The sequence below is a fragment of the Colias croceus genome, chromosome 1 (genome assembly GCF_905220415.1).
Source record: "Colias croceus chromosome 1, ilColCroc2.1".
In the NCBI taxonomy this organism is placed as follows: Eukaryota; Metazoa; Arthropoda; class Insecta; order Lepidoptera; family Pieridae; genus Colias; species Colias croceus.
This window is the reverse complement of record NC_059537.1, coordinates 2,818,446-2,839,346: the sequence shown is the minus strand read 5'-3', so window position 1 is coordinate 2,839,346 and position 20,901 is coordinate 2,818,446. Positions and strand designations below refer to the sequence as shown.

The 20,901-nt window shown below is 33.9% G+C and overlaps 1 protein-coding gene across 1 annotated transcript in view; it reads right to left on the bottom strand.

Moving 5' to 3' along the window:
* LOC123691031 (beta-arrestin-1) overlaps positions 1 to 20,901 on the bottom strand; it is a 162,651-nt gene that overhangs the window by 79,847 nt on the left and 61,903 nt on the right. The window contains exon 2 of the mRNA XM_045635224.1: positions 13,602 to 13,661. The gene's annotated coding sequence lies outside the window, so the exon portion shown is untranslated. The remainder of the gene's footprint in view (positions 1 to 13,601; positions 13,662 to 20,901) is intronic.

The window sequence follows — 20,901 nt, the reverse complement described above, 5'->3', positions numbered from 1 at the left end:
CAACAGGAGTGGAGCTACGGGGTTGAAACCGCGCGGAGCAGCTATGTACCTAGTTTTAAAATAAACGTGCACCTTTAAGTTATAATTATTATTATCTCGTAGCAGCATGTACATGTAAGATGAGTATTAATTTGGAACTCTTTAATATTACTTTGTAATTATCTCGCTCCCCGGAATGACTATTTTTAAAATTTTTATACTTATAACAGATTTTATAATAAAGTAGGTAAACGGAAAAAATAACAAACCAAAAATCTTTAAACCTTCAACTTACTTTGCCTTGTATTTATAGACGAATGTACTTAACATTTGTAAACGTTACCTCCTTCCTCTAAAGTCGAAAATATGAGGAAATTAAAAGCATATTTGCACACATTTAGGCCAACCATTTCTCACGTCAGAGTGTCATGATGTTCGCGACAGGGGTCACGTTGTTTCAGTGTTTAGTTGGACAGGACTTAGGGTTTGGTTGAATTTCCGAGTTAAATTAACATCTAAACAATAAAGGTTTGTTAACTTTGCACCGATATAGGTATAATGGGATATTTTGTTTGGAGTTCTATATTTTTATATCGCATCATATTAAAATCGTTTGGCGCTTAAAACCGTTTTTATGCTTCTCATCAGAACATACCAACTTAAAAAAATTTTTTATGAAACCTAGATTTTAAATTTTACATTATAATGATAATCTTAATCTCATATAAAATACAATATCGTGACCAAAAGTTAGATATTGGTCGACATAATTCTTCATTACCTCCACTCTGTGAGCACAATTTGAATTTTGAAGCAAAGATACGAATAAAAGATTTATGAGTGAAATATCCATTTCTATTCGTCAGGTTTATTCTATACTTTATTCATTTTGCTATAATTTAGGTAAGATAATACTCGATTCAAATGGAGACTTATTAAAAATTATAGCAATTGGAAAACGTTGTAGGCAAAAACAATACTTTCAGTCTGTCTAAACACGATAAGCTCAAAATCTACTGCACCGATTTCAATCTATTTTCATTAACCGATAGGTTATCCTTATCGTGTAAATTTTCTTCCACCAACAGTTCAACGAACTCCAAAATATGAAATACGCGATACAAAACGTTTAATATATTCTAATATTAATAGTCCGATCTCACACACAGCGCGTCACATAAAGATAAATGAGCCATAAGCAAAATTAACACGTACGATAACATTTATAAAGCAGTTAAATTTTACGACTTTAATAAGCTCTATACTTACTGTACTAGCATTGTCTATAGAGAAAATATATTCATTTGTTTCACGTGGCGTTGTGATTGCTTATGTGATTTTTAACCGACTTCAAAAAAAAGGAGGAGGTTATCAATTCGGCCGGTATATTTTTTTTTTTTTTATGTATGTACACCGATTACTCCGAGGTTTCTGAACCGATTTACGTGATTCTTTTTTTGTTCGATGCGGGATGGTGTCGAATTGGTCCCATAAAAATTTTATTCGGATAGGCCCAGTAGTTTTTATTTTATGAGCATTTTTGTCTGTAGGTATTTGTAAATTTTGCAAGTGCAAGTTTGAAGTCGGTTGTTTTTAACGCAGTTATCACTTGTTTACTTATTCTCATTATATTTGAAACTATGAAAATTATTTTGTATTACAACAATTTAATTTTTTTTGTAACATTTCTTTCAAAAATCTTCTATCTCCAAACACAATAACGACCATCTCCAATATTTTCCGACCAATGACGTCACAAGCCCTCCAAGCTGAACATTAACGTCTCATGAAATTACGCCGTGACCACCAAGCAATCTTCAAATTTTATGGTCGCCATAACATAATATTGTTATGGCACCATAATACGCGGGGAATGTCGCTTGAGAATTATGTGACATATTTTCGAATATCTAGGACAGACTATAATAGATGAATTTATGGTATTAATTCATGATTTGAAAAAGTTTAGGTTTCACTATATTGCTGATAAACATTCATGCTTTTGTATGTCATTTTAACTGACGGATAAGATACCGAAAACATATCTAGTATTTGCCAAACTGATTTTTATAATAGTACCTACCCAATATTAGCTGTACCATGGTTTGAAAGATAGAATTTGTATGAATGGTAACTGGTAAGTAACACTGGTCCTCAGGGAAATCAAGAATGGACCACAATCCTCTTAGCAGGGTAATAATGTGAAGGAAATTACCTACCGTTATCTTTATGCGTAAAAGTAAAATGCGAATTTATGCGTCAATGTTACAGCCAGATCATTATTAGCTTGGGACTTTTATCCAATCGAATGTTGAAAATATATTTCATCAATAATTGTTTGTAGTGAAAATGCTATGGCATCGAAACATATGGATCCTTTATGGAATTGTAGAAGACAGCAAGAGGAAACATTTAATATTGGTGTGTAAACTTTCTTCATTTCTGGGACATTGAAGTTGAAAGTATTTCCTTTTATTTCTGAAACAAAACTTGGATTTACACGATAGTATTATCAAAGATCATAGGTTTTTCCAGTAACAAAAATAATAAAAGACATTCTTGTAAAAGATTTATCTCCATTACACATTTGAAATAGGCGAAGCACATGTATGTAGCGAATCTGCTAGATGTAATCACTTACTCTCCACATTGATTAATAAAGGTAATGTAATCATAAGAGCTCAGAGTAGCGTAGATAGTATTGTATTTTTTCTTTACGTTTGTTTTATTACGATTGTGTGGGCGGAGGTTGTAGGGCGAATTGATTTCATGATGTGAAGAACGTTATAGCTCACCTGAATCCTCTGGTAATATTTATTTATTTATTTATTTATACTCTTTGTTGTGCTGCCAAAATACATAAAATACAAACAAAACTTATTCTAAAAGAAAAACAGCACAGAAGGCGGCCTTATCACTTAAGAGTGATCTCTTCCAGGCAACCAACTGATAAAAGGATAAATAATAAACTAGAAATAGGAGGTAGGTAGGTAGAAAGTATACGCTAAGATAAATAAATAATAATGTTATACAAAGATAACCAAAATATTATTAAATAAAGATTATAAATAAACTAAATACTATTTAGTTTATTTAATACTTATAATATTGCTTTATTAAGTCCCGACTTTTAATATATTTTACTTTTTATGAATGCAATTAATTGTCCTTTTAGTTAATTAAGTATTTATGCATAAAATACAAGTATTAGTCTAACCTACATAGGCTTATATCATATTCGAAAGACATTTATTACGCTCAAACACGACAATCTGTACTTAATATTATAAAGCTGAACAGTTTGTTTGTTTGAACGCGCTAATCTCAGGAACTACTTGGTCTGATTTGAAAAATTATTTCGGTGTTATAATTTTTCTTATTCTTGTGATTGTAAGAACATTTAAAGCAAGCTAACCACAGTCCCAGACCTAGTTGGCTAATTTATTTTATTCGTGACACATTTTACACTTAAAAGCGGTTTCTGAATTCTGTCCTTCACCCCATATCCATATTTATATTTCCCTCATCATTTATTCAAAAACCCACTAGAGAAAGTAGCTAGGAACACTTTAACGAGAAATAAACGTAATATAATAATATCATTTAGAAAATTCCGTGTCATAACAAGTTGTTTGTAATTCAATATGATTTAAAAATCTAACCTCGTTTCTCGGAAAATTATATTAAACGGCTTTGTAATAAAAGATAACACATTTTGTTCTGCGTAATAAGCATTTTAATAAAGGTTTGCTTGCCAAGATGTTTCAAATGGAAGTAGGTTATATTTATGAAACAATTGAGATAACATTAACAAAATACCAATTACCTACTGATTCAAACTCGATATAAGTATATAAGTAATTTTGAAGTGAAACTTCTTTAGGCGCGTTGAGAGTTAAATTTAATGGTCGCGTCATGGCAACATCGTCGCTATATGGAGTAAGGCTTTATTATAATATTTGAATCTTGCCAAAGAAGTTTCACTTTTGACACGTGTGCTCAGCACACACGCTCTTTTTTAATGTTGGAATTAAATTATTGATCTTAGTATCATACTTTCCAAAATAATAATCTAAAATGAATTTGCCATTAGTCTTCTTGGGTCCATGGTTATCTATATATATAAAAATCAATGCCACTTTTCGTTGTAATTCCATAACTCGAGAACGGCTGAACCGATTTCGATAATTCTTTTTTTATTATATTCCTTGAAGTACGAGGATGGTTCTTATGTAGAGAAAACGTTAATATGTACCACGGGCGAAGCCGGGGCGGACCGCTAGTTTAATTATATTATAGTCTTAATTTTAATATTATTTAAATGAAATTTTCACAATCAAATGAAAGCTTACAATTACTGTCCTCAAATGGAAAGTGAAGTCATATAATTAAGGAACTTTTCCCAAAACTCAAACTTGAAAGAGTAAACTTTACTTTGTTGGTTTTACGAGTTTGAACCGTTTAAATCAAAATGACGCTTTATTAAAACAGGAAGACAGATAGCTAGTAGATACCTTCTATTCAATAAGCTTCCGTTCCTATGCAAAATTCAATCTACTACTCCTCTTAACTCGACTTCTTCAAGTATTGTGTTTTCGACAAGAAGTAACCATTCTTCCTTGGATTTTATTAGAGCGTGATTGAATACATGTGGTGGTTCGGCGGCCAATGGATTCAGTGGTTCAACATTGAAAATGCAACAGACAAACAAAATAAGTTACTGCAAGTTCTAGTTACATATTTAAATTTAATACTACGTTTAAACAGCATCTGCCATCTACAATAGTAGCCCATAATTAATGATTTTATTGAAAAATCCTGTACGTAGGTATGTACACAAAATGATAAAAGCCTAGCCTAAACAATTAATATCTAAACTTTAAGAAAGTGCAGACGTGTCACTAACAAACATTGACCGGGGTTCAAAGAATTCGCGTAGGAGTTTCGCACCGGATACATCCGCCATCAATTATCTTAATACAAATAACATCTTAACATCATATAACTTCCTGTAAACATAAGGGGCAATTAAAACCTTCCCACGGCTTTGCGAAACTTGAAAAAATATTTACAATTACTGGCTATTGGCTAATGTTATTCGCGAGTGGAACAACGTCATATTAGTATACTTGATTTTGTGATGACTAATAGTTCAGGATACATCGCCCATTTTTGCAAGTGACTACTATCAAGCTAATTTTCCGTTTGTAGCTTTATTTTGATGAGACGCCCAATAATTTCGTGTACGAAAGTCTCGATTGTGGTAGCTAACAGAGATAACAAGGATAAAAATTTTTGATTTGATGGTTCTCAAATATTTATTACTAACTGAATGATTTTTTTTTTGTTCAATCTCAAGATAATTACCTAAATTATTCGAAAAAATATTTGTCCCACAAAATCTATGGTTTGTTCAAAGAGTCCTTTCCAAAGTGTATCGATAACGAGGTCATCATAAATGATTACTAACAAGCTGATATTTTTGTTTTCACTTAGTTAATGTTTATATAATTCAACAGACATATTGTCCTACAAATTGCGTAATAAATATTTGAGAACCATCAAATCAAAAAAAAATATCCTTGTTATCTCTGTTAGCTACCACAATCGAGAGTTTCGTACACGAAATTATTCGGTGTCTCATCAAAATAAAGCTACAAACGGAAAATCAGCTTGATAGTAGTCACTTGCAAAAATGGGCGATGTATCCTGAACTATAATTTTTCTGAATCTATAAGTTCCATGGCTACTGTTATATAATACTATGAAGGTGTTATAAACGCAAAATATTAAAAGGAAGGAAATAAATTAATGGCTGATAGAGAACATACTAAATGGGATAATTTAAAAGGTATTAATAATACTATTGTTCAAAATTGATTTCCTTCCTTATGATTGTTGTTGCTGTGTATACTTGAATGGTATTCGTTCATTTGAACTTTTCCGCTGCACAATTTCTAACATTGGCAAGTTTTTAATTTGTAGACTGGATTACGTATATCCAAAATGTTAATTTTCTAATTTCCAATGGACACAACTAAATATCATTACCCCTCGTCTAGTCACGTCTCCGTATTTACTTCTTAAAGTTACATATTAATAGTTACACGACATCAATACAATGTAACAACAAGATTAAGCAATGACTACAACCGGCACTACAAAGCTGAATTATCTTAAAGCGACTCGAACAAATCAAATATTTTCTCAACATAAACATTGATCCAACTGCTTACGACGGCTTATATCGACTTTATCGCTTCGTAAACATTTGAACACGTCCAGTATCAGGTAATTTTGTGTAAAATAAATGGTGCTTATTGTAAAACTAGTGTTAGTGCCTGTTAGCTATATGAGAACAAGGGAATCGTAATGATAGTGAAGCATGATAGACGTACAAGGGCGGATTGTTTTATAGAAAATAAATATTATAAAGATAAAGAGTTTGTTTGTTTGTTTGAACGCGCTAATCTCAGGAATTACTGGTCCGATTTGAAAAATTCTTTCGTTGTTAGATAGCCTATTTATCGAGAAAGGAATCTTTTAATGAACTCAAGATCTCAAACTCGTGATATTTGATTGTTAGATTTTACTTTACCGCGAGGAGGCCTAGGTTTGTTATTTAATAAAGTAAAAAAAACGAAAAGATACCTTAAAAAATTGAAAGCAAATTCATGAAGCCGTACGAACTTCACCGTAAGCAAGTTATATAGGTTCTACGAAGGCGTCCAAAACTTTCTCTGCCACCAAAAAGTTCAGAGTTATACTCATTTAAAATGAATGCTGGACTAATCGCCTAAGGAGGCAGACGAATCAATATACAATTTAAAACTTACCCCAACTTCTAGTTCTATCCAAACCAAGAACATTTTTGAAGTTAGTGCTGATTAACACAGGGTCAGTAGACAAGTCAGTCGCGGCGCCGAGCCTCGAATTTGTAGTCACTTACTGACCCTGTGTAAATCAGCACTTATACTTCTTTTGGCGCGATGGAGAAAAATGATGAGAGTGAATTTTTACGATGCGCGCGCACACCGACACCTAAATTTAACAGCATGAAGTTAGTTCTAGGTGGTATGTAACTATGTTCAAGTTGTATATTCTAGTATTTTTTTTCCATACGCCAAAGAAGTATAACTTCTAAAGCGTGTACATAAGTACACACATTCTTTTTTTTTATTTCATCCGATTAAGCCAAGAACTCTTGAATCTTTAGAAATAAAAAAAACAAACAAATCACAAATTGATCTATTGTCTTTGGGAAGCTCTATTTAGAAAAAGAACTTATGGATAATAGGCAAGTGGCTTTGGAACTTTCAATATTAGTAAAACATTCAAAGCATATTTTAATTATAAGTCGGTTCAGAGAAAATCACTTAAGAGTTTAGTCGATTATTAAATTCTGTCTTTGAATAAATCAAACACAATTAATCCTTTAATTATGGCCAGAGGCTGATACAGTTTAAACAGCGTCAATAGTTTCTTAGAAATGGCTATTTGATTAACTGCGTAATTAATTATTTTTAATTGAATCGCCATTTCCAATAAATCTAAAAATTGAGCATTTGAACACACTCCTATTATTACTAATGTGATACTCGCACTGTCAAAAAGTTATCAGATCTCATGTAGAGCCAAGCTTCTAACACTACACGCCCTAACTCTACAAGGCCTAACTTCACAAACTCTACACCTTAGTCAAAATATGTGGCTTGGCCGTTCGTTACTACAAGAACTATTGTATAACACAAAAGTAATGAACAGTGAATTAATTTTTCACCTTACGCCGATGTGAATGTAGCGAAATGGCCAAGCCACATTTGGGCTCGTCTTGGCAACATTTTACATGAAAATGTTTTTGGTGGGATTTTAAATTTCATCTCTGCCTTTTGGCTAAGATCAAACATTATCAATGTTTTATTACTTTGTATAAAATGTATTAGGTCAGTTCAAAGGGAAGGGGATCAGATTCAGCCCTCTTTACTTGTACTCTTTATATCATTTTGTATAGAATTTGTCTACGGAGGAGTATGTAAAAAATAACTTTAATAGATACGTTGGTTACATAGTAGTAGTTTCAGAGATGATGTATTTATATTGTTATAACAAAGTTGTAATAAATGAGTTTAAGCAATGGTTTGCATGGTCACAAATTGGATGGGTTACAATTTTTTTTCAGATGCTCTTTAGGTTTTTTGTGCGTAACTTACTTTCGCGAGTCCGACCCACACTCAACCGATTTTTTTATCATGGCCGTGCAAGCGAGCCGTTTCTTTAACGATAGATTGATTTCGGGAAACTGATAAATGACGCCAACCTTTATTTATTAAACATCTGAGAATACTAATATCAGACCTATATACTACCAGTAATCAAGCGAAGCGTTTTCGCGGGATCAGGGCGATTTAACTTTACCTTCTACGAATCTAGTCCCAGTCCTAACTCCTTAAACATGGAACCATGCTATTCAACTTTAAATTTAAAATATAGTTAATATAGTTTGTTAAGTGTTAAATATTTGTACAAGGTACGATGGGATTGTCATCGTCCTTTAGGACAAAAATCCCTAAATAAAAAAAGATTAAAAAAAAACATGCACATAGGCCGATATACCGACGAGTTCGACTAACGCCCACGAGACTGGGCCCCCGGTACCAGCGTTCTGACCATCATTTTTATTTTTGTCATTGCGTGCTAAGACCCCTGTAGAACCGCCATACTGTTACAAATGACCCAATATTTTGTGTCAGTATCTCCCGGCCTAACATCTTAAATGAGTTACGGTGGCAACAAAATTAAATTACAAAACATACATACGCAACTCGAAGTGTCTTAGAAAATAGAATTTCCTTCGCCGTGACGCTGCATGAGGCAAACTCGTCTTTGCGGGAACGGGAAATTGCCTATCTCTGCTGTCGCGTAATTATATTGATAACCGAGTAATGAACAAAGGCGGGCTATAGTGCTTTGTAGGTTGCTATTGTGTTGGCCACTTTGAGGGTAGATTTAGATATAAAGAAAACTAACAATTTTAGATATAAGTTTTAGTTTACTTAGGCCTGTGTCCTTTACCTCACCAATCCCAGTCTTTATTCTATTCCTTTCCTTTTAGTTCACATGAATTATGTCATACCATTTAGGACCTCTATATGATTTTACGCCTCTACAAATATAAATGGGCGGTGGTAGCGCTTACCACGAAGCGATCTACCACCTCCTTTATTGACTATGGCATAAATAAACACATTAGATTCATCGCATCTGAAAAATTATGGTATCGTTCACCCCGGGGAGAATGGGACAGATTGTCTTAAATATTTATCGGATCAATTTTCCTTGCATCAATCTTCCCTGGCGATCAATCTTACGTGCTCACCCGAAACTTGTTTTTAATAAACGAATATAGGATAACCTTCCGGCGTGTCCCTCACATGCTCGCAAGATGCAAGAATGCCTTTGTTATTTTTACCCGGTTACGACAAAGAAGATGATCTTAGTATATAAACGTTTTTTCATTAAATATAAACGTATGTTTTAAATATTAATCTCTAATTACGACTATGTATTATTAAGATTAATAACTTATCCTGTAACCAAAACTCCTCAAGTCTACACACATTACAGTCCAAAAACTCTTAGCTTTGACCATTTTAAAACCTTCTATCAACAGCATATAATCTATGTATATTATAGGAAATACATATAATATTAATCTGTAGAAGGGTCAATTCTGTACATTGAAAATATTGAAAAAATAGTTTGGAAAATCCAAAAGTGCACGCCTCATAATCTCATCCTTTACAATAAAATTGATTATTTATAAAGAGTACGTGACTATAAATATAAAAATGAAATAAAATAAAACATTTGGAAAAGTAAAGAAAGCGGTACCGTAATAATTGAGCTATTTTTCTTGTGGCCCCACCTAGATGTGAAAATGCGCAGGTTTAAGGGACTGACTACCAACTTATTTTTTTAAACCTTGGCTTATAGTATAAAGAATCGAGTTTATAATGGTGAATTTTGAGTACACTATAAAAAAAAAAGAAAAAAAAGTCGATATTTTTTTTGTTTATTTAATAACAATTAAACCACATCGAATCAGACCCTGAAAAATGAAAGGGTTCTATTCCTGAGCATACTCAAGCGTAAGAGAAAAAAAAAGACTCGATTAGTAAAGTATTTCGGTCGCTATCGTGTTAACAAGAAAAAGGATCCGCACATACAGACACACGGACGTCCAAGACAGAACTTTTTTAAACTGTTTTTTAACTAGTTTAAATAACAAAAATGACATCAAAAATATCATGAACGTTAAAAATAGTGTTTTTTCTTAATATGTGTGTGTATGTATTATCTTACAAGTGCAATGTATGATACATAAAGACATTTTAAGTTTAAAAAATCAGATGTTTTGCGCGAAGTGACAGTAGTACCCACCTCAACGCTTCGCTTATGAGGCGTGCAAAAAAAAATCTTAATTTTTCTTAATTTTTCCGCGCGGACGGAGTCGCGGGCGGAAGCTAGTAGGAAATAAAAGCAGAAAAAGTTCTATATTAGGTACAAGCTTAACCAGCACAAGCACATAAAGATATGTAAACATAAATCACTAAAATATTTTCATAATAAACATTGGAGTCGACTCGAATGAAGCTCACTTGATAGTTGATATAGCTGTGGATTTATGAGTCTGTAAAAATCCATGTATAGAATATATTTTGTAAATATTGTTAAATAAGCTTATTTAAATACTCTTGGGAATGTGTAATAAAATTATAATAATATATTTCATTACTGAAGCAAATAGAGGCTCACTTCATAGTAACATGACTCAAAAACTGTTGTTCAATGTTTCAAAATAAATTTTAAAAAGTTCCAATTAATTAGTTCCAGATAACATTAATATCAGTCAATTAATTATAACAGTAAACTGTTAATTAAATAATTGTTCAATAATAGGTCGTGGGATCATCAATAAGTACGTGGGGGTCAATCAGACAATTGAAGTTAGTTAATTGGCTTATCGAGATATAACCACATCATAAAGGATCATTTGTATTGTGAACCTATATAATTTAAATGTTATATACAGTATGAAAAATCACAATGAATAGAGCATATTTTTTTAACTCGACAAATCAATATAAAAAGTTTGGATTTCGCTTGATTTTTATCAGTGCTATGTTGTGTTTTTACAAATAAGTTATTTCCCAAAAAAAATGTTGCTTTAGAATCCTTCCAGTTAATATATTTATCAACAAATTCCATAATACAATAACATACCAATTATAATTAATACGACTTATTATAAGAGTGCCGGATTATAAGAAGGGTAAATTATTTGATATGAATATTCATGCTCATCATTCAGGCACGGTCCGCAGCATTATCTAATACATTAGTGAATGGAGCAATAATAGAAGTAATACATCTCCAAACAGTCCCGAGGGGTGTTCTGTAAACAGAGTATAATGTCGCTATAGAATTGCGTTCATTAACCGTAGTTGGTGTCGTTGCTAGTTACTTAATACCCCCGATTGTTATCAGTGTTTTATTTTTTTATAACTTCATACAAGTAATAACTGCGTTAAAAACAACCGACTTCAAACTTGCACTTGCAAAATTCACAAATACCTACAGACAAAAATGCTCATAAAATAAAAACTACTGGGCCTATCCGAATAAAATTTTTATGGGACCAATTCGACACCATCCCGCATCGAACAAAAAAAGAATCACGTAAATCGGTTCAGAAACCTCGGCGTAATCGGTGTACATACATAAAAAAAAATATACCGGCCGAATTGATAACCTCCTCCTTTTTTTTGAAGTCGGTTAATAAAAATCTATAAACAATGCCAGAAATTATGTTGCGTATGTAAAAATGAAATGAAAGTCGTAACTATACCTAAATAAAAAAGCGAAATTGAATTTAGAATGATATTTACATGTTCCTTTTTAAGGTTATGAAATCGACAGAAATTGGATGTGTTTTGATTTCATAGTGCATATCATTTTTATGTTCTCTAAATATTTTAATGAATATTTCTTTCAAATTGACTTTGTGTTCTAAACTTGCACATAAAAGGAATACAAAGAGAATGATTCCGATCGACATAACAACAAACAGTGTTAAAAATATTTTTTAATAAGTATATGAATGTACCTACCTAAAGACACGAAGATCATGTGCATTTATTTTTAATCGTCCTTTTTTCTCATTATAGACGCTCAAATATTTTTCATTCGTAGGTACGTATATATATGGTATATTTATAATCTACATTCGCATTCGTAGCAGCACTATCTCAAGCAACACAACAAGTTTAACTTATAATACACGTAATTTGGTAAGAATATTAGATTCCGTTCCCAGTAATGTAAATACGAGGCTTCAGCGAATCTCCGAGATAAAGTAAACAGGGGGATGTTTGAAAAGTTCCCGAACCCTTGGGATTCGTGACCTTTGTTCTTTGGTTGAGTTAAACCTTGCTCGATATTAAGAGAACATTTAGACGAATATTGTTTGTGGGTTGTAATCTAACTCGTGTATTAAAAAGAATAGAAAAAGTTTCTTGAAAATGATAATGATGATGATAACAACATAATTTAAAAGTCTAATTATTAATATTGTGACTTTCATCAAGACTAAAGCTAACAGATTTTGTTTTTGCGTACAAAAATTGTTATTATGTATTAATTATGATTTCTAGGAATTTAACAACAGTCTGGGTTACCCAAAAAACTTTGCCCCTATTATTAAAATATCGTTGTTATTATAAGGTTTTTATCTAGACTTTTAGACATCTATTCAAAGAAAAGCAACAAACGGGTAAAAAATATATTAAAATTTATAGTAACTTACTATTGTTATTATCTACATTTTACCTACAAACATCTATCAAACAATTATTACGGAAAAAACATTTCATAACATCTCAACAAAACAGCTGTTATTGAATCAATATTAAACACACAAAGGCCAAACTAACCTAACAGCATGAATGAAAATATCGAGACACGTGCGAAACTGAAACCTATTTCCGTAGCCATAATGTTTACTTTACAAAGTATTGCGAGAATATTTTCAAAAGATAGATGATACAACGATACGCAACAGGTTTATTTTACTTTCCCCTTATGTACGGGCTTTATGGAACTCTGTTGTGGAATGCTACAAAAGGTCATCGGGTGGACTATTTCAGTGTGCAATGCGGCTGTGTTAACGGGATTTTATTTTAGGATATTCCTTCAACAAAAATAGTTTCATTGACACGAGGTTTCTTTCTTTTATGAAGTCTGTATGTTTATTATTTGTATCTTGGTCATTAATTAATTCATGGAGATGACTGATACTCGTTTTTTGACGTGACAACGTCTTATAATTCGATATGGCCGGCTGCACGCACGAAAAAACATTACTCATGCGGCGTTACCTCGCTCTGAGGCGTTCCATGTAAGGCTTGAAGTGCAAGCGAGAGCGCGGAACGAGCGACAAAGAAGCACAATTGGACGTTGTCACGTTCAACTATCGTCAGTAAACCGACTTTACAGACAACCAATTTTTTTTTTGTTTTACTTAACTATATTATATACTTATGAACAAAATATTGTCAACTTACTTGTTAAGTGGCGGCTAGGCGGCGCGGTCTACTTGATGTGCGATCAGGCACTGCATTCACCTGGTAACAATGGAAAAACAGATTTAATTGTTGTATATTTGTAACAATATAAGTAAAAAAGTGCTGATTCCAAAAATTCTTATAACATGAAGGCGCACAATTATTCGTGATTGTTATAAAAATAAAATATAATATCTCTCTTACAATATGAATTTTTATTTTATCCCGACAAGGCAGGCAGAAAAAGGTCTGGTTATTCACAATAATATAAAATATAAACAAAAACTCCAGAAAAAAACCGGCCAAGTGCGAGTCGGGCTCGCGCACAAAGGGTTCCGTAGCAGCAAATATAATAAATTACAGTTAAATCAACCTATCTCAAAAACTATAAGAGATACTTTGATCAAACCAAAAATCGTTGAAAGAGTTAATTAGCATGCATCACCTCTATTTTTTTTAGAATTTTATACCCCGTAGTTATAAAAATAGAGGGGGGGGACATACTTTTTACGACTTTGAGAGCTGATATCTCAAAAACCGTTCACTTTAAGAAAAATGTTTTTTAGAAAACTTTATATCATTTTAAAAGACCTTTCCATTGATACCCCACACGGGTATGTACATCGAAAAAAAAAATTTCATCCCTCAGTTACATGTATGGGGTAGAGGTCCGCGCCACGCCGGCGTGCCGCCGCCGAGAGACCCCGGCGCGCCGCCGCCGCCGCCGGGTCACAGAAAAATTGGCGCCGAGTTCAAATTTTGCGCGCGAACACAGCACGCGTTTTTGTCTACAACACGGCAACGATAATAGACAATGTCTACTATATCGATGCCAGATGTTTTACTCCAAAAGCTAGCCAAAAAACACTCCAATAGATTTATTGATGGGGATGACGACGTCGCTCAAGAGTGTTGGACATATTTGGCTACGGCTAACTCTTCAGATTTAGGAGATGTAAAGGGCAACATTCTTAAGTTCTGGGAACAAAAAAAAAGTTGTTTTTCCTGGGCTTGCCGAATTAGCGCGATCGCTTCTATCTATCCCAGCTTCAAGCACGCCAAGTAAAAGGGTTTTTTCTGTAGCTGGGCTAGTCTTAACTGCGAAGAGATCGCGTCTAAATCCTGCAAAAGTTAACAAAATTATTTTTATCCATGATAATAATTATAAACATGATTTGTTACAAATCAGTAACATTCATTGCTATACAGACGACAGTAGGGGGGATGCTCTTTATCCCGGCCGTGCACACACCTCAAAGGAAAGCCTCAATGAGAGTCGAAACAAACTTGTGCCTGAAGTCGAGTCTTCTCTCCAAGAAGTCTCGGATTGGGGCGAACTTAATCGAGTTCAATCCCCTAAAGACACAGGTTTGCGCGTTCACCGCTAAAAAGACCCCATTTGTCGTAGAACCTCGGTTTAAGAGTACTCCCCTTAGTATATCGCCGAAAATCGGAATCCTCGGAGTTGAAATCTCGAGTGACGTTCAATTCCGCAGTCATTTGGAAGCGAAGGCTAAATTAGCCTCGAAAAAACTTGGTGTGCTCAGTAGATCGAGATAGTACTTCAAGCCGGCCCACCGACTTCAGCTGTACAAGGCTCAGGTGCGACCGCATATGGGGTACTGTTCTCATCTCTGGGCCGGAGCCCCACAGTATCAACTCCTTCCTCTTGACCGTATCCAACGTCGAGCAGCTCGAATTGTCGATGACCGTAGGCTTTTCGATAGGCTCGACCCACTGTCAGTGCGGAGAGACGTTGCGTCTCTCTGTATACTGTATAGAATCTACTATGGGGAGTGCTCTGAGGAATTGTTCCACCTTTTACCAGCCGCACAGTTCCACCACCGGACCACACGCCGTAAAAACCAGTTCCATCCGCACCATCTGGATGGTTGGCGCTCCACCAATGTCCGCTTCACCCGCAACTTCCTTCCGCGTACGGTGAAACTATATGAAACGATTTGCCACCTGCGGTGTTCCCGAACAACTACGACATTGGGGCCTTCAAGAAAAGAGCTTATTTGTCCATAAAAGGCCGGCAAAGCACCTGTAACACTCCTAGTGTTACAAGTGTTTATGAACGGTGGTGACCACTTAACATCAGGTGGCCCACCTACTCCTTTGCTTGCTCTGACATAAAAAAAAAACATTGCCAATAAAATTATTGGCAATGTTTATAATTATCATGTTCATCACTAAATAGTTAAGCTACTTGATTTTAATAAAAATAAATTTTTTATTAAACTTAAAGAGAGATTTTTCTACTGCCCGCCCACCCCCTAATAACTTTAAAAATAACTAGCCCACGCCGGCGACGCCGCGCCGCGCCGGGTGCCGCACCCGGCGCGCCGCCGCTGGGCTTTTGGACTGCGGCGCGGACCTCTAGTATGGGGGGCCCCACCCCCAATTCTTTTTTTTACTATTTAGTGTCATATTTTTGTAGCGGTTCATACAACACATATTCCCATCAAATTTCATCACTGTAGTACTTATAGTTTCCGAGTAAATCGGCTGTGACAGACGGACAGACGGACAGACGGACAGACGGACATGACGAAACTATAAGGGTTCCGTTTTTGCCATTTTGGCTACGGAACCCTAAAAATCCGAAGATACATTTACTAATTAATTAATGATATCGTTTAAGCAGTCGCTAATGGTAACCGAAGCATAAAAATTGGGTTTTGGGCCAATTCGGTAATCCTGCCCAGTCCTGCCAGTAATTTGAGTTGGGTTGCGATTCTGATTATAGTATGTTAGATCTTTCGAATCTTTTATATATTTTGCACCATACATAAAATCTTTTTATACTAAGCTTTAAAATAGAACTATACATACACGAAGAGATGAAAAATTAACTGCTGACTTAAACACCATTTATTCATTCAGTTTGCACATTCGCGCTTGCTGTAATATATTAACGTCGGGAAGACTAAAACTCGTTTATTTGTAAAATTTGTACGTATTTTAATATGCATAACTTACAACTTTTTTTACTGATTAAGTAAAATAAATTTCTATATAAAAGTAACTGGATACCAGTTTCCTTATTCAGTCATATGTTATAGATAATAATGTTTCGTAAAAACTACTATACAGGGTTATTTGTAAAACACCGGCAACCTCGCAGGACAAGATAGCTAACATCATAAGTAACAATATTTGTTCTACGACTTTTGGCATAACGCAATAAATTATTTTTAAATGATTTTTTAAGCTTTTATTGTACTCTCCTAACATTTGTAAGTCTATGTTCTATTCATTATCGAAAGGACGACGCGATGCCCCCTTTCCCCTCCCGTGCGCTTCTTGTTTACGTAATGTTTGGTATGCGCGTAGAGTTTATAATATTCAAACGGAAAATTAAGTGAATATTTATTTTTGTATGAAAATAAAATCTAACAAATTATCAAAAGTCGTAGAACAAATGTTATTACTTATGATGTTGGCTATCTTGTCCTGCGAGGTTGCCGGTGTTTTACAAGTAACCCTGTATAGGATTTACTACGCGCTCTATAAAGGCTATGAAAATTCCGAGAGCAAGTTTGACCTATTTCCTCATATCCGAGGCACATGAGAAATAATATTGGTAATACAATTTAACATCTAGAGACTATTAAGACTTTATCTCTGATATAGAAATTATTTCTATCGTTATTATATATCGAGTATGTAAACGACATATATAATAGAAAAAGAACTTGTAGGAAATAATGACTTTGTACATGCATGTTTCAGAAGATATGATACGTATATTGTATAATAATTATATTCCTGGACATTTTACATGACACTATTTGCTCCATAACTATGTTATTAAATACAATATTTTATACATACATTTTTATCACTAGTGGGGATCAAAACCAAGTTTGACTTAGCACCTGTGCACTACCAGGTTGTCAAAATAATTTCATTTAAATTAAGGGCATTCATTACAGGATAATCTTTCTAAATCTCGTGTTTAATAACTCGTCTCGTTAGGATAAGGAGATTTCGTAATTAAGCACAATCTTTAGATCTCCGTTGTTCCAGCATCCCTATTTCATACTTTACATTAATCGCTTTAATCTCGAAGGGTTGAAATCAAATTTTCATTTAACACTGTATATCATAATATAGCTAAGATTAAATTCGTTTCAGCACTAGATGATACTTTAATGAGTCTAGAGAGAGAAAAGACAATTAACGAAATTATTGGTGCTATTTCTTTTCGTCGTGAAAGTTTTTGGAGTTGGTAGGCAAGTGGCAAGTATGTATGTATACAAATATAAAAAAAAAAACTTGAGCGTGTGTACTTAGCCCGCGAGTCAGAAATGAAACTTCTTTGGCAAGATTCAAAGAAACCAAAACCGTCGTCTTACGTGACGATGTTGCCCTGACTCGACCTTGAAATTTTACTCTCAACACGCCTAAAGAAGTTTCACTACAAAAAATAATATAACAATAATTTTAAATCACTCCATGGAATGCACTACATACCCACCTATAAGTTCTCTAGACGTTATCTCAGTACATTACTGTAAAAATCCATAGACCGATAACTATCAAATACGCGTCATCGAATGACGATAATCTGATAATGCGTCGAATGCGTCACGGACCGGATATCGCGGATCATATCTCGTACAAGGAAGTTAGTGTTTGAACTTAGAGTTGATTGCGTAGCAGTAATAAGATGGAGATTGGAAGAGACCAAAGGTTTCTTCTATTGCAGAGAATAGACTGTGTTGAGTTCCAAAGAACCGTACCATCTACCAGTCTATCAGTCTAACATCATTTGTGATGTTAAAAATGCGTATGCTACAAAACCAATTTCATAAGAATAATACTTACCATCAAAGTGAGTAGGTAATCGAGATATTCAAATATTAAAATACCTATAAATAACGAATGAATTAACTTTAATTGAGCGATTTAGGATTAAATTTGCTGCAGAGTTCAGATTTAAATCCACTTTTATTGAGGGAACCCCTTTTGTGTGGTGTTTTATTCCTTTTCAGGTTCTATGACCCTTCTCGATTGATTTTAGCACTCAGAATTGAAAGGGCTTTATATACAAGAACTAAGACTGCCATTGAGTACTTACTATACCTACTATTACTATAGTATAACTTCTATTCGCAGAAATAAATAAAAATTAAAAATCTCATTGATGTTTTCCAAGCTAACCTTTAAATGGAGCGTGAGATTGAGACCTAAACAAACAAACTGTATTTAACCAATGTCTGGGTAAATATAAACATAACTAGGTATATATTATAAAAAAATATGGATACCTATTAAAAATTGGCATTGCTAGCTTTGCTTCAGTGCTGATTGCAAATTTTAATTATAGAATTCCGTAAATGCGAAAAACAAACTATTTTGTTGTATGTAAAACATTTTGAAGTTGGATAAATCAAATATTTAATATCACTATCTACGCCTTTTTTTTTTGTTTCTTTGACGAACTCCATGTGCAGAAATAGGACCAACATATTATGACTACAAATATTAAAGTTTCGTTCTATGTTTGATGTGAGAACTGGTTTATAAAACATGTGTGTGCAACACAAATTATTGTTATAATGATTTAATACTTATGATTTACGACGAATTGTGAGATACACAACGCTGTGACGCAAGCGGGTTATAGTTTAAACAAGGTCCAGTTCCATTTAGTATACGATTCATTTAGTTCCGTATTTTCAAACGTTTCTGATGCGATTTATCGTTAAACACGGAAAATCTAACAATGAACCATTCATTAAATATTAAATCACAAATTATACATATTTCATCTGCAAAAATATGTATCATCATGACGAACTCATCTGTCAAAACATGTCATAGACTATACAGACTATAGAGCTGTCATTTTGGCGCCAAACTCCGTTCTTATCGGAACAAACAGTACTGAAATTTACACTCCAAATTATGTCCATTACGCGATACAGATTGCAGTATCAACTGACGTGACCTATGCAATCGAGCGAATAATCGGATAACATGTAACACACGTGACCAATTAGTCGCTGTCCAGAGCGCGGGAAATACACAGTTATCGTGTTCAACAGATTAAAAAATAAACCCTGTCATAGATGACGTTTCACGTCAAGCTAATTTCAATTCGGAACTTTGAGATCATCAAAATGTCACCGTTAATGATACATTCTTAAACGCACAATTAGTTTGAAATGCACAAGCATTAACTAGGTAAGATGACTATTTGTAGATATTTTTCTTTATATGTATACTAAATTTATTTTAAACAAGTGGTCCGCCGCGGCTTCGCCCGTGGTACATATTTCGCAATAAAAGATAGCCTATGTCCTTTCTCGGGTATCAAAATATCTCCATACCAAATTTCATGACAATTGGTTCATTAGTTTAGGCGTGATTGAGTAACAGACAGACAGACAGAGTTACTTTCGCATTTATAATATTAGTATGGATAACAAATATCGGCTAGCTGTCGAATCCATTCTAAGTTCGATAGTTGTGAAAAATTTCTTCCATAGATTATACACACCTTTTCATACAAAAAAATAGTCACTTCACAGTCACAAACTACAATATAGGAAAATTGACCTTCAAACTCATTTTCATATTGATAATGAGAAACCACCAAATACATTAAAATAGGTATCCAAAATATACCCAATCCATCATTTTACACACATAGGAATATTATTAAACTCACGCACACATTCCAATAATCCAAATGTACGTTCAATTTATTTTAATGTAAGAGCCGAGGAGTATTCCCAAGGGCTCTTACATGAAGAAAGACCTTTATGATGTTTATGTCATGTGACATAGCGAAATATAAGGATTTTACTTCTGCATTTTCCATTAATAAGACCCTAATAAATAAAATATATGAATGGCAGATCTGGTCAATTACTTTCAAAATTGTATTTTTTTCAGCACTTGCATAAGTGTCTGCCAGAATGTTATGCGTGTGATAATGGTCTGCCATTGTTATTTTCCGATAATAATAATAATCTATTTTCATATATCAAAATGCCAGACGTGGTCAAATGGTTTCAAAGTTCGCCAAAAATTTCCACCTGTCTTACCTGAGCGCCCGCCCCGTCCACCACTCTGGGCTTAGTGACTCCTCATCTCATGTATAGTAGGTATAGGGGAATCAACACACAAAAATCCAGATCTGGTCAAATACATACAGGTAGCTTTGCGCTAGCTCTCTAGCTATAAATATAGACATTCTAAAATTGATTGAAAGAAGGAATTGTTTTCATGGGTCAATAAAAAAAAGTTGTCTAATACTTAGGCAGATATATAATATACCATT